This window comes from Struthio camelus, chromosome 8 (genome assembly GCF_040807025.1).
Source record: "Struthio camelus isolate bStrCam1 chromosome 8, bStrCam1.hap1, whole genome shotgun sequence".
Taxonomy (NCBI): Eukaryota; Metazoa; Chordata; class Aves; order Struthioniformes; family Struthionidae; genus Struthio; species Struthio camelus.
This window is the reverse complement of record NC_090949.1, coordinates 35,900,560-35,915,292: the sequence shown is the minus strand read 5'-3', so window position 1 is coordinate 35,915,292 and position 14,733 is coordinate 35,900,560.

The window sequence follows — 14,733 nt, the reverse complement described above, 5'->3', positions numbered from 1 at the left end:
AGACGGGTGCGGCGGCCTTCCTCGCAGCCCGCCTCCCCTTTCCCGGCGCCTGGGCTTAGGGAAGCTCCCGTTGGGTTTGACGTCCCTTCTCCGCTTTGCTGTGTTGCTCTTAAAATAAATGCGTCCTCTGTGATTAATGCACGGCGAGGGGGGGAGGCTTTTCCAAGCAGAGTCCAATTTTGTTACTTGCTGCCACTGTTTTCTAATCTTCCCTGGTCTTTTTCTGATCTTTCATCGTTCTAGATGAGAGCTGGAATACCCATCATTTTCCTGCCCTATCACCGGCAAACTTTGCCAAAACGGACCCCAATAATGAAGTAAGGGATGCCATGAAAGCTGGAGAGCGAGTTGGTGAAATCACCACCTAAAGGTGTCCGAGGCACAATTGCAAATACAGGTCACCGTGCATCTGACCCCCAGCAACGTGGTCAGGTCTATTCTGGCTGCCCTGAGGGATTTCTGCTTTCTTGAGGCCTACCAAACTCCTCCGGTTATTTCTCCTTCACCCAGAATTGCGACCTGATGGAAATCATCGTTAGACTTTTCTACAGGCAGCTGATGTTTTTAAAAGAGAGTCTGAAAACCCCTACAGCAAAGTGATGCCGAAACACGGAGTCACAAAGCCTTTCGCGGTACCCCTGGGGGTGCAGGCGAGGTGTTGCTGTACCCCAGATCCGGCAAGAACATGTCAGTTGTGGATCAAAGGATAGGATCCTCAATGGCTCATCGGTAACGCAGCCAGAGATCAGGATGATGAGAGTGGCAGGGAGATACTGGTGCGTTTCTGAGCCATGATGGAGAGGTACAACGTAGGCGCTGGCCACCTCCTGTCATTGGGAACGCCACCATTCACTGCCGAAGCACGGCAGGAACAGCCGAGGCTACGGGGAGTACAGCTGATGGGTTATATGTAACTTAAAATTCATGCTCTCTGGATGCATTCTTCTGCTTTTTTTCTTTTCACTTGCAGTGAAACAAAACAAAGAAACCAAGAATTAGCAATGTGGGAAAGTGATTTCTCAGCTATTTTTTCCTACATGGGTTGGTGGTTAAGAGCTTCTAACTTTTCCCTCACATCTTTTCAGCTTTACTGGATCTCTCCTACTTGTCCTATCAGTCGTCAGCAGTCTGGTTTGCACCTTAAGAATCACGTTCAGCCCTCTCTCACTTAGTGAAAACAATATTTAACATAATTTTCTCCCCATTTAGCTTCTATGCAAACAAGTCACAGCTTAGCTGAAAATGAGTCAAGCGCAGCTACTGCTGCGTAAGTAATTAGCAATCAGTGAATAAGCATTTACTGACTGTAAGCACCAAGAGCAGCATTTTAACCCTGCTGTGTTTTGCCTTCCTCCATTATCCAACAGGTCTCATGCTGGGCTGAGGGATTGTCCACGTGACCACACTTTCTACACATTTGTGGCCTCATTAGAAGGGCTCGGTCAGCCCAGCAGAGCATGACATGATGCCCACAACCAGACCCCAAACATGCTTTTTTCCGCTCGCTGGTGACAGAAAACTGAGCTTTGTGGGCACGAGGGCTGCAGTTCCTTCCTGTTCGCCAGTGCGAAGTACCAATTCGCTGTACGTTGTGTCAGCTGTGACTGTGGTCAGACAGACTCAGTAGTGAATAGCACTGTTCTGCTGAAGTCAAGTGACACCGCCAAAGTTGGTTGAGGCTACTGGAAGTGAAAACTACCTTTATTCAGGTGAATGGTCACATTCCTGGGCTTTTTAGGTTAGATTTAGAATTTTAAAAGTCAGTTGTTTAATAAAAAGTTCATGAGCAGAATGAAAACAAGGACAAGATTAAAGGAATTTCCTCCTCACTTCCTGCTGAAACAGATCCCCCCCCTCCCCTGTGCTTTTTCTGCCAGATGAATCTTGTATTTCTTGTCAGACACTTAACATAATTTTAAGATGAGGAACAAACCCAGAAAAGCATCTAGCTATGTGTTAGGGAAAGAGATTGGGATCTGATACCACTGTCTCCCCTCATATGCAAACACATGCGTTCCTTCTTAGACTGAGGAGCACAGTGACAATGGATTATCCATTTCCTAGCAAAGCTCTAACACTAAAATAAGCATACATAATGGATTAAGTGAAAAGGGTGAGCCTAGCTCAATACTTTGAGAGCTGGGGTAGGACCTGGGCTCAGCACGCATGGAAGGGACTCCCTGCTGCGCAGGCCTGGGTGTCCATATTTGCAGCAGGGAGGGATCTGATTTCTAAAACATTCCTTACTATGTAGCTCCTTGTTCAAGGTGCAAGACTTCTCACCTCCTTGCTCTGAGATGCCTTCGGATGTAGTTTCATTGTTGGCTTAAGCTAATCATGTTGCCACCTCCCTCCCTACCCTTCCTCATGCATTCCCACTACCTTCCTCATGTCTACTAACAATTGCACAACCTTCCCTTCTGGCAGCAGTATGGGCTTAGAGCAGCTTAAACCATCCATAACACCAAACCCTTCCTTACCAGCCAGAGCTGATCCAAATCAAGGTTAAGGACGACCCACATTGTTGGCTTTCCCCTGCAGCTACATGGTCTTCCCAATCCTACACGTTGTCTCTGACCCACTAAGGAGCTGAGATGGTTCAAGAGCTAAGCTTCACAGAGCGAAGCTGTTTCTGCCAATTTAAGTCCCTACCCCCTTATTGTCAGGGAGCAACAAGGGCCAGCTGCCCCCTAAGGGACAGGCAGCCAAGCACGATAACACAGCCAGCAAGGCCAGGTCCTCACTGGCCACAGCCCTGTCCCACAGTACCCCAGCAAGGCAGGCTAAGGAACAGTGGCCAGGCTCAACCAAGAGACGTCAAGCAAGTTCATAGTGGTGAAACAAGCCCAAGATCAAGGAGGGAAGTCAATCCACAGGTCAGGATCAGGTCCAATGACAGCAAACAGGTCAGACACAGCCCAGAAATCACCAGGCAGGTCTGTGATAACACAGCAGGTCTGAGGTCAAGCCAGGAAGTTGGTCCATGGGTCAGGATCAACAGCACTGCAGAGAAGTACCCCTACAACATAGCCTAGACAGGCAGGGAAGGGCCAGGACTGAGCTTAAATAGAGTCCCTGGGCAGGATGTGTGGGTGGATGGAGGCCCCAGGTGAGGCTGGCCAAGGCCATTAAGGCCTGTGAGTAGCCTCAGGGTGCTGACAGGTATCATCTAGTCACATGAATGCTAGAGTTAATGCCAGTGAGAAGGTCAGGCCGGATAGCTGGGGTAGGATTTCGGCAGCACCAGCCTAGACTCGCTGTTGCTGCCCTGGCCCTCTGGAGGGTGACATTTCAAGTTACCTCTAAGTTGATCTCATCATGGGAAGTCCATTCAGCCAACTGGTCCAGCTGAAAACTAACCCTCTGACAAAATAAAAAATTATGATCTTTGAGATCAGCCAGCTGGGCCAACCCTCCAGCCAGCTGCTCTAGTGTTAGCTCCAATACGGGCGAGCGTGACCCTATTCCAGGGTGGGGCAGGAACGATGGAACTGCTGCTTTTGGCAGCAACCTGACATTAAACTCATTTAGCTGTAACATAAAATTGTTCCTTAATCTCTCTGTTTGTTTTATAATGAGGCAAGATGTCTGTGAGGTCCAGATACCTAGGAGTTGGGCCCAGGGACAACCCACAGTGAGTGCCTAAGGATACAAAAGAAGTCTATGGCAGATCAGGAAACTAACTGCAGATTTCCCAAGTCTTGGGCTAGCTTCTAAATGTTAGATACATGCAGCATGAAAGGATAAATCATTTATAATTAAAAAACAAGCCACTTATTTTTAGCTGCAAATCTACCAAAGTGCATGCAATTAGCAAATATAAATCACTTCCTGGCTTGAAGACTGTTCAGCCCAGCACATAAATGAACGTTAAAACATACATTTGAGGAATATATAGTACATCTGCTCTTAATCTGCAGCATTTTGAAATCAATACAAATATTCTCCCTATTTTTCCTTTAACGTACAGCAGTCTGTCATACCACAGTGGAAGAACTAAAAATATATTGAACAAAAGAGCTAGAGTGGACATAGCCCTAAATACTACAGAGTGAACAGGACAAAGTATTCATAACTGTTTGATGGCAGAAAGAAGTCAAGGTAAGAATAAACACTGGCTTTGGAGGAGGAATTAGAGGCAATTTCTCCTACATGATCTGCAGGATACTGCGGAGATGCAGTGCACAGATAAAACTTCAGAGGTGACTCTGGGGAGACAAATAGCCTGTTTGATACATGTCTACATATTTTAAAACAACGAAAGGCTTGTAGTCAATATCTTTGTGGAATTAATTCCCGCAGGGAAAATGTCTTACACACACAACTTTTTTCTTCTTTTTCTTTTTCTTTTTTTTTTAATGAAAAGATAGCTAAGAAGCTGACTGTCTGGGAATGATTTGTAAGTACAATAAACCTAACAAGAAGATGATAAGCAAAATATTGTAAGAGAATAATGTCAGAAGTACAGCAAACTAAAAGAGAAACATTACACATTTGCAGTCACTGACAAAATTCTTAAGTATCATGTCACATTATAAAATAATCCTTGTTTTTCTTTCCATCTCTCCCTAATATTCCTATGAGTCTATAGCAAATTTTTTTTTTTTTCATTTTGACCATTTGGGGCCATATCGATCATTCTTTGCCCGCTTGAAATTCAAATACAACTAAACCAAAATGTTAAGACTTCTGCGGTGGAACTTCAAGATAAGGCTAGAATGTTTATTCTGCTCCTGCAAAGAAGCATTCTTGGATTCACCGAGTCTGCGGCTCCATGGAAAGACCACGTGTAAATCTGAGATTTCACCATCGATTTTTAAATGCCAACGTAATTCAGAAAACAAAAATTGGTATTACTTTTTAGAGGTTGGAGATTTGCCTATATCTTTGCTTACATTGTAAGTTTTTTAGGTCAGGAATTCTGTCTAACGTGTGTGAAGACATTGTCTCTCTATCTGAGTTTTTGGGAACGTGTGCAGTACAAACAATAATATCTTTTAGCTTTTAAAAGGAACAGGAGATATGAATGCATGTTTTATGAATTATCTAAAAAATATCAAGCACTGTATAGAGAATAGGCAAGTGCAAGAAAGACATAGGTCTTGCTATGTGATTTCTTTTTCAGCAAGTTAGCTTCCTTGTAAAAGCTCATTGCGGACAGTTTAAGAAAAACATGCATTGGCCAACATGAAGAGTGTATGCTATCCATGTGAGTCCTGTTACTTTATATGGTCATGTAGCAAAAGCTTTTCATTTTGTTCATGTTGCATTAGAAAATGGTTGATAAACTTGGTCATCATGACAGACGACTATTAAGCAATTAAGACTTTGGTTTCGGTATTTGTGTTTTCAACAGGGGTAAGAACAGATACCAAAAGACAGAGAGGTAATGGATTGCACTTGATGCACTGTTTTAGTTAAGAGCTAAATCCACCACTGGTCCTTGTCAGGATGTTTCTTGACATAACTTCCACTGCCTGGATCCGGAAGGTCAGCGGGCGAGACGCTGGAGTGGTTCAGAGTATTTTCCTAGGTAGTGGGATATGTATCCCCTGCCGGGGGCCTCTCTTTATTTTAAAACCAGCAGGTTTGGCCACTGAACAGGTGTGTTTGTGCCAGTCTATACAACAGTTCTGTCTCCTTCCCAGACTGACATTTTTTCTTTGCCTTAAGAGGAAAGCAAAGGACTGGACGCTGGAAGAGAGCGTAATCAGGGCTCGGGGGACAGGTTATAGCCCTAGGGAACCATAGAAGAGAGTATCAGGAGGTTCAGTGTAATCTCCTTCAGATAATCTCGTTCAGCCAGTGATCTGGGAGCACTTTGAAAATTGGCAGGAGGCTACGGAAAAGATAAAAGGAAAAACCTTGAATTAGACCACAGTTCTTTCCCTTTCACACGTGTATTACACTGGAATTTTATATATATAGCAGAAGGACTCTGTTCTTTATATCCTTGAATTACATACCTCCATAATGTGTAATTTTACCCTTCTGAAAAAATGAGGGTGATAGAACGGGACACAAACACGAGCAACTACTTAATAACAAATGCAAATATTGGCATACATTTTATGCATTGTCTTTGTTGCTGCTGTTGTTATTTTATTTTTGTAACTGAGTGTTGGCACCCCGACATTTCATTAAATTTGCTATCTCATTGTGCTGGGCACTTTCAAAGCACTAAGTTAACAACCAGACACGGTACAGAGCAGGACAGGCAATGGGAGAAGCGTGTAACAGCTATGCTTCCAAATAATCACACAGGCTGCTTATTTACATTTCAGATGCTGGGCTTTGTAGGGATCTTCCAGGAGGAAAGCGTTGCAGTTGTTTTATCTCTGACTTACTCATTATACCCAGAAGTAAGTCTTGAAAAGAAGGTAATGGATTTACAGCTTAATTCAGGCATGACCAGTTTGTACTTCTGCACAATACGTCAGGTAATCTCAGGTGAAACTCCTTGTTAACTTCAAAGGGGCCAAGGTTTCTCTTACAGAGTGTTTTCTTTTTGTAAAAGGAATCAGTTAGCCCAGTCCTCAAAAGTCTGATTCAAGGAGGAGATTATTAAGGCAATAGTTTAGAAAGCTGAACTAACATTACGCTCCACTGTCTTAATTCATGACTTTCACAGCAAGTCAGATGACTTTGCAGGTAGCCCCAGCTCAACTTGTAGTAAGTAGTCCCGCCAGGAACGAGCCGTGGCGTCTGCTCTATACCTCCAAATTCTCTACATAAATTAATTGGTAAGGGGTCCTGTAATCATCGGCATGAATAAGGGAGGTTTCACCGACTTCTTGAACAATGTCATCTTTGTTGCCAGGAATGGAGAGCAGTAAAATACTTCAGTCATTAGAGGAAGAAGAATGTCACAAATTTTGCAGGAAAAAAATAGATTCTAGCGTTCATGGTCTGACAGATTAATAAGAAGGCTTGTACGTTGGCCTTTTCAATGTATTTACTTGTAAGTCTACACAGGGAATTTGTTAGGGATTTGGCGTCTTAAACAGGTTTTTATTCCAGCAGCATTTCAATTTACCTTTAAGACTTTCAATTAAGTCAAACTGAACGAGAGATCCATTGGTGGAATTTGCATGGAAGTTAGCGGGGGGTTGGCAAAACCATGATAGCAGGTTTTAGGTATCAGGTTTATAGACTTGTAGCGTACTATCTAACATCTCGTATTTTCCACTCATTTTGCATGTAAAACTTTTATTGATATCAGCGTGAGTTTAGCACACCACTAAAATGGAGACTATGCCCCTAGGACACAAAATGATGTAAGGTACCCCATTTAGTTATAACAATTTGACTGCACTAAATCTTGATGTTGAATGTTTGGTTTAGTTCCCCCATAAACTTTGTCTGCTGGATTTATGTATTTTGGCTCCTTTTATTTTGACTCAAGTGACTAAATTTGCAACGGGCTTAAGTGAACGCAATTCCACTCACGGCAGCAAATCTGGAGCACAGTGGGTATTTCTTGTTATATAAATACATGGCCTCATCTGGCAAGATGCTGAGTGGACTGACTTGTTCGGATTTCTATGAGCTCTGAGAGCGCTCAGCACCTCAAGGGACAAATTCCAGACCATGCCACAACCGAACCTCAGCGCAGCAGATCTGTGGTCATTTTCTGTAGCCCTTTGTCAGAACCAGAATACACAGTGCATTGGCCTATCTCCTTTATAATCACAAACACAAAAGTTAAAATATTTGTTTTCCTGGCTCTCATAAAAGCACACCTGTATCTGCAACAACAATTCTGTGAATTACGAGGACGATGAAGTTTTTCGTCTCTATAGGTCTATGAAATTTAGCTTCCACTCACGTGGTTGTGTTTTTTTTTTTTTTTTTCCTGAAATAAAGCAGGATTTCAATAACGGCTTCAGTGGGATTTTTTAATTCTTTCGCTCTATTTATAATTTTTCCAAAATCCATTTCAATTTCAGTGAAAATGGCTCTGATCTGATAAAGGAGATGAAGTCACTGCATAGGCTTACTCTTTTATTTCCATAAGGTTTGCAAGTTTTGTTCCCTGCAGTGTTTTGGAGCCCAGGAGTATTCGTCTGTTTTGTAAAAGGAAAGTTCTACCGAGCAACATTTGGTCACTGTTGTCTGAATTTCATTATTCTGTTCTCCAGACTAGCAGAGGGGAAAAGTGCAAGTTAGCTGGGTCACAGTCTGAAATGTGAGAGCAGTCAACTTTTTCTGAAGTTTATGGGAATGAAAGGAAATTTAATACTGTTCAAAAGAGAGATTTAGAGTTGCATCATGTGAAAACAATTGGAGAAGTTCAATCCTGAGGTCTTGGGTTATTTGGTAACTTACATGACCATTTGTCAGCCTGCAAAAGATGAAGTTGGCTTTGCCTCTGGTAGCAGTCGGCCTCTCTTTCGGAAGGGTATTGCAATGCCAGAGGAATAAACACAAGTTATATTGGTTTTAAAGACCACAATTAATTCTCTTCTTTATTCTCATCGGTTCATCCCTTTTCTGCTCGTCTCCTCTGGGTTGCCAGTGGAGAACTCCCACAGTTCTCAGCAACACGTGCTGACAAGCTTTTCGTGTGAACGGGACTGCAGAGCTTGACAGCTTTGTAGAGTTTTAAAATGCTGAACTCACAGCCATAATTTAACCTTTACCTTTCATACTGTATGTGGAATAAAAGCAATGGGCCTCTGGGAAGTAACTGAATACTTAATATTTGCGTTATGTTTCTAGAGTATTATTTATGCTAAAAGATGCTGATTAAAACATTCTTTACATTTTTAATAGTTTCTAAGGAGTGAATCAGACTGAAAATCCTCAGAGCTTTAGACGTGTAAGAACTGGAGATGGTAAAATCAGGGTCATATATAGTTTGATCCACTTCAACAAGAGAAGTCTTTCTGCTGACTCAGGAGACTTTGGATCAGGCCCACAACACCAATTTTTCTGTATAAGACACTTTCACATTGCTTTATCAGTCTAGATGTAAAGACACCAAGTGATGAAGCTCCCAGTACCTCACCTGGGAGAGTATTCCTTCACAATCCCATCCAATATCCCAGAGCAAAATCGCTTGCTGTTAAAAACTTCTCTTAAAAGTTAGCCACTACATGTTCCCGGGGGTTTTAGCTGCTCCCCATCACATCTCCCTCTCCTACCACAGATGCCACCCCTCCAGTTTTGGTGTCCACACCTGTGCTTGGCCCTCTGTCAAGGACTCTCTACATGGATTTAAAATAATGCTAAAATCATCAATGAAAGGGAAACAAATGAAGGGAGTCCAAATAAAGAAAACCTGTTCTCGAAGGCCATTCATACGCTTTTAGCTATTGCTTTGAGGGAGTTAAGTTCCAGAACAGCAGCAACTTTTAGGAACATCTTTTGTGCTAGCATTGGTAGCATGTATCACCGACCCATGCAACCAGCAGCAGACTGTAAAACTAGCACCAAGAAACACTCTTGCTTCTTGAGGGTTAAGCTAAGAAACACTCTTAACTTTTCGGTTAAATATTCCCATTTTCCCAGCAGTGCCTGACTGCCCTGGTGCATCCACAGCGGAGACTTGTGCCCATGCTCTGAGCCAGGCGAGTGCCCCGCTGCTCCCGTGGGGAGGCTGTACGGCCACCCGGGCTCGGCTGTGCACTGTGCCCTGGACGCACAGCTGCCACGTAACCCGACAAGATACAGTTTAATCCAGCCAGCTCAGGCCTGCAGCCACTTGTGAGCTTCTTGCCCTCTAGTTCTCAGTGGGAGTCTTTTACAAGTCGCTTATATCAGTTCTGAAGCTTTGGTTTTACAAGCATTTTTTTCCAATCTGTGCTTCATTACTTCAACTTTCCTTGCAGCAGGTCAATGTGGACAGTCGCTGCGGTGCCGTGAGTGCTGGAGCGAGGCAACCCCATGTGCTGTTGCTAGCACAAACATTGCAGTTGCTATGGAATATATCCCTTGCTTTAACACTTTGGTACGTGTTACAACATCTTGTAGTAGGACAAACCTACACAGCTCAGCCTATATGGGCAAAACTCCCCAGCACCCAGCCACCGTCAGCCAGCCCGGAAGGATCCACCGCAGCCCAAACCCAGCAGCGTCTGCCCAGCCTTTTCTCCAAGCTCATCTGGTCGTACAGCATCCCTAAGCTGGAAAGCAGTGGAGGAAAATGAAGAGAAAGGAAAGCTGGAAACAAACAAGAGGAAAAAGACAGAAGAAGAAACTCCAAAAGTTAAGCTGCAAAAAAAGATCCAGCTTGCAAGCACTGAGCTGCAAAAGCCTTGCGCACATTTTTGCAGGAATAAGTGCATGGTGAGAGGAAGCGGTAGCACTTCCCTGGATCCAAGAAAGCAACTCCTATGAAATATCCAGTGGAAATAGGCTGTTCCCCATCAACCCATGTGGCAGTGACAGATAAAATTAATAGTATGTTACGTATGTATGAGCAGAGGTTTATTTTGTACCTTCTTTGCACCACACAATCTGTTTAACATACAGGCACAGAGGCATTCAGCTATTTAGTGGGCTTCCGATGCCTATATGTAAAACTGAAAAATGCAGCTCAGCTGCTTTTTATAAGACGTTTACGATAATCAGTTCAAAGTAGAACTCACTATAGCTGCTTAAATTTGACTTTGATTTCCTCTATGATAGAGCACTGACCAGTACAGTCTGGGCATTTGAAACCACTACTGCCTAGTTTAGATTTTGCTACTTTTTAATTTGCATGGATCTATTCCACGTCTTGTCTTTTCTTTTTTCTTTTTTTTTGTAAAAGCAGAAAAATACAATGTTTTGCCCTGCTAGTGCTGACACACTAGCAGGGTTCCCTGCCCTCCCATCAGCGCTCTCCCGCCTGCCCCGAGCGGGCGAAGGCAGCTGGCGGGTGGCTGGTGCCGCGCTCCGTGGCCGCGGCAGAGCGTGCGGCGCCGTGCGGCGTGAAGCTTGTATCCCGTCCCGACAGCGGCAGTTTTAACCTGCCTTTGTGGAGGGTTATTTGGGATAACTGGCTCGTGCTCCACCTTGCAGCCGGAAAACCGAACAAGTAGCTAGACGGGACGAAACGATGGCAAACCGGGACGGCCGCGGGCAGGATTTCTCCACCAGCCTTCGCCTGAAAACACGGTTACGGGGAGCCTCCGCGTGGGGAACGGGAACGGCGGGCGTCACGGCCTGCGCGCTCGCTTCGGGGCTGCGAGGACACAGCGGCTTCGAAGGGCGAACGACCGGCCGGTCCGAGGCAAAGCGAGGCCCAAGCGAGGCACGGCCAGACCCTGCCGCCGCCGCCGCCGGACGCCGCTCGGGGACTCCGTACCGAGACTGCCATCTAGAGAAAAATATCCAGTCTTACGCAGCCTGACTGTTACCAGCTCCCACAGAAGAGCAAGATTTCAGGGCTTTTCTGCCATTGAGCCTTTCACACGGGCTCGCGGGCCCCGGCCGGAAACCTGTCCCCCGGCGCCCTGGGAATCGGCCTGGCCCCCGTCCCGGCTTCCTCGGCTTCGGGCAAGTCAAGCCGTTGAAGACCCAGGTGGGGGCTGCGACCAGAAATGGCAGAGGAGTCGGTGGGTGGCTGTGCTAATTTCCACTCCTTGGCTTTCCATGTGTTTGCTTTTGTTGGTGAGATCTTGTGATATATTTGCATTTTTGTGCGGGGGAAACTGCATGCGGAAATCAGATATTGCATTACGTAAACTGAGGGTAAAGATTAAAACGCGTACAAAGAGCAAGACATCTGGAGCTAATTGGGTTCCTTCGGGACAGGAGCCTACAGCGTTAGCCTGAAGAGAAGCAAAGAAGGAGCAAGAGCAATTTTTCAGGCCAATATCCGTATGCCTAGAGGAGCTGGGCCTCTGCAAACACCCCCGTTGCCGTGTCTTTGGCAAATATGGCCCATTACGTACTGCACGGGCTGACTACGCTTTTCTGTTGCTGCACACGGAGGCATCGGCTTGGAAGGAGTACGCTATAGTACGGCCCAAGGGTAAAGATGAATTTCCTGAGAAAATTGTGAATAACTGAAGCTAGTAGCTTGGAATGGAAGTCTCCCTTTTCTCTGCGCTCAGAGCAAACGTGTTGGCACGTAGGCAGCCCGGCTCAGCCGAGAGGCGGTTGCTCCGACTCCCTCTCGCCTTGAGCAAGCGCCCCTTCCCGTGCAAGCCTCCCAGGCCAGCGCCCTGCACGGGCACAGGCGGCCCAAGCCCACGGGGCAAACTGTTCTCCACGAGGAGGGGAAAGGTCCGACGCAGGGCAGCAGTTCGGGCTTGGCTTTGCAAAAATAGTAGGAAGACCTGGAAGGAAACACTTGGAGCTACTATGTCTAAGGTAAAGCTGGAAGAGCGCGGGAAGCTTCGCGGCTGATTCTGCATCCGGAAAAATCAGCCTGGAGCCGCCAGAGAGGACTCTTCGTGCCTTCATTACGGAGCAGTAATGGGGTAGTGCAGCCCGTTCTTGGCAAGGGAACAGGTTTTGACGCACAGACTTTGCTTGAAAAGGGCCTACGGTTTCGTTAGGAGAAGCTCAGGGCTGACCTGCTTTAAAGAGAGGCCAACCATAAACTACGGGGTCACTCGTTCACGCGACGCTTCAAAGACGAGTTAGAGCAGGCAAATTTTTCCCCTGCTAATCCCAGCCTTCCCGTTCAGCGCTTCGCAGCCCCGTGTGGACGAGCGCCTCGAGGCTCTGGCCCCGCGGAGCGAAGGACGGCGCTCGGCGGGGATACGGCCGCGGCGTGCGAGATGCCGCGTCCCAAACTCGCACCCAGGCTCGCGCCGCACTGGGACGGGGAGGCTTCCCGGAGCCCCACGATGCTCGGCACCGCTGGGGAATCGGTGGCGAAGCCCCAAAAACGGCACTTCTCGCCCCGGCAGCCCGAAGCGCGCTTGAGAGGTAATTAAGGGAAATTAATCTGGGGAAAATCTGAAACGCGGTAAAGTAACGTAGCGCCTCTGGGGTTGCGCAAGTCCCTGACGGAGGATGTGAAGCAGCCGGTCTGACACACGGCTCCGTTTCCAGAGGCAAAGGTAGTAACACAACTCACAGGTGCGTTATTTGCAATGCCAGTCTGCTTTTTAAATCACGTCAGACTGATTGCTCTCTGCTTTGTCTCAAGGATACAGTATTTTATAATCGCCAATTTACATCGCTTTACTTTAAAAAGTTTATTAGCTGATTGAGAGGGATCAAAAGTTTCCATGCCATATGGGTCCCTCCCGAAGAAACTGTCCAGGGGATTTAGGCTCAGGCTCTCGCGTGGTTAGAGGAAAGGAGACATCCCAGATTCATCCGGGAGCGCCACTGTTGACCACATCTGCCCCTTCCCAGCCGCACGGCTCGCGCTCACGACCCCATTCGTTTGGCAAAAAGTCACAGCAACATCCACGCTAATGATGCCTGTACAAACATCGGAAAAAAAAAATCGGGAAGGAGGTACCACAGCAGTAGTTTGTCAGAATAGGAAAAGGGGCAGAGCAGCCCCACACTAATTCACGTGAGCTGGGCCGGGAAAGGGGCTGGAGGGGATCTGAGCACAGCGGTGGAAACGCAGCGGGTTTTGGTCCTGCGTCACGGGCGCTTCTCTGCTGCCAACGCCCTTCCGGCAGGAGCTGGACCGAAACGACCCCCGAGCCGCTGCGAGAGGGCGACACGCCGTTGTCGCCACCCCGGGACAGACCGAAGCCGTGATTTGCAAGTGAGAGCGCCGCGTTTCAGTCCCAGCCTCCGGCCCCAGCAGCTGCATCCTTTCCGACCGCAGAGATCAAAGCCGAACAGAGCACCCACTTCCCGTCGAGGATGCGCCCAGATTACGTCATTTGACTTTGATACACCCCAGCTTACATAAGATATAAGTAATGAACATGAGTTGGCCAAATTTAACCTTGAACCTTCCTTTGCCGGGTTTGACGTGCAACTCGGCTTTGATTTTGGTGTCTTTTTTCTTTTTTTTCCCCGCCTTAGTCCAGAAGCCACAGTGTTTGCTGGGCTTCTGCATTTCCTCAGCTGGATTTCATTAAGTGGCGCAGCCCAGCGTGGTCCGGGCAAGGCTTCCGCGGCCCCTGCACAGCGCCCGCCCGCCGCCGCCCTCGCACCGACCTCCCAGGGCCTCCGTTCTCCTTTCAGCCCGCGGGTTACAAGCAGGGGAACCACCAGCATCTCCGCAGCGCTCAGAGGGGGAAGAGGCGCTGAGAGGGTCCCACCGGGCAGCTGCGCGGGAGCCAGTGGTTTTGCCACCACTTTGCATTTTGAAAACACGCGCTTTGGAGACCAACCTTCAGCAGCCGTTCCTCTGAAGCTGCTCTGCCACACACTAGGACAGAAATCCTGCTCTGTCTCCACATGCACAGAAGCCATTTGGGTTGGTTGGTGTCAGTTTTGCCTTTTTGCTGGGAGCAGGAGAAGTGCATAGGCCACTGCTGCCATTTTGCATTGGAAAGAGCAATCCTTGCCTGTGTGGTCTGTGGCCAGACCCTGAGCACAAGCATTACTTCCCCGACAGGTAGCACAGGATTTATTCAGATTATCTCTTAGTGTTTCTCAGAGATGTTGACCTGAATACACCCACCACGCTGACTGCGCCTGGTCCAAAACCAGCACGCGCGATGGACAGGGCTGCAGCTTTGCAGCGGCACCACGGTCGCTGGGGATGCTCGCAGCACAGGGGTGGCCGGCGCGGGAGCCCGACACAGCGGCATCCACAACAAAATTACCTTGCGCCCTGCTGCCACTTGTTATTTACTTATCACGCACCGCACCAAA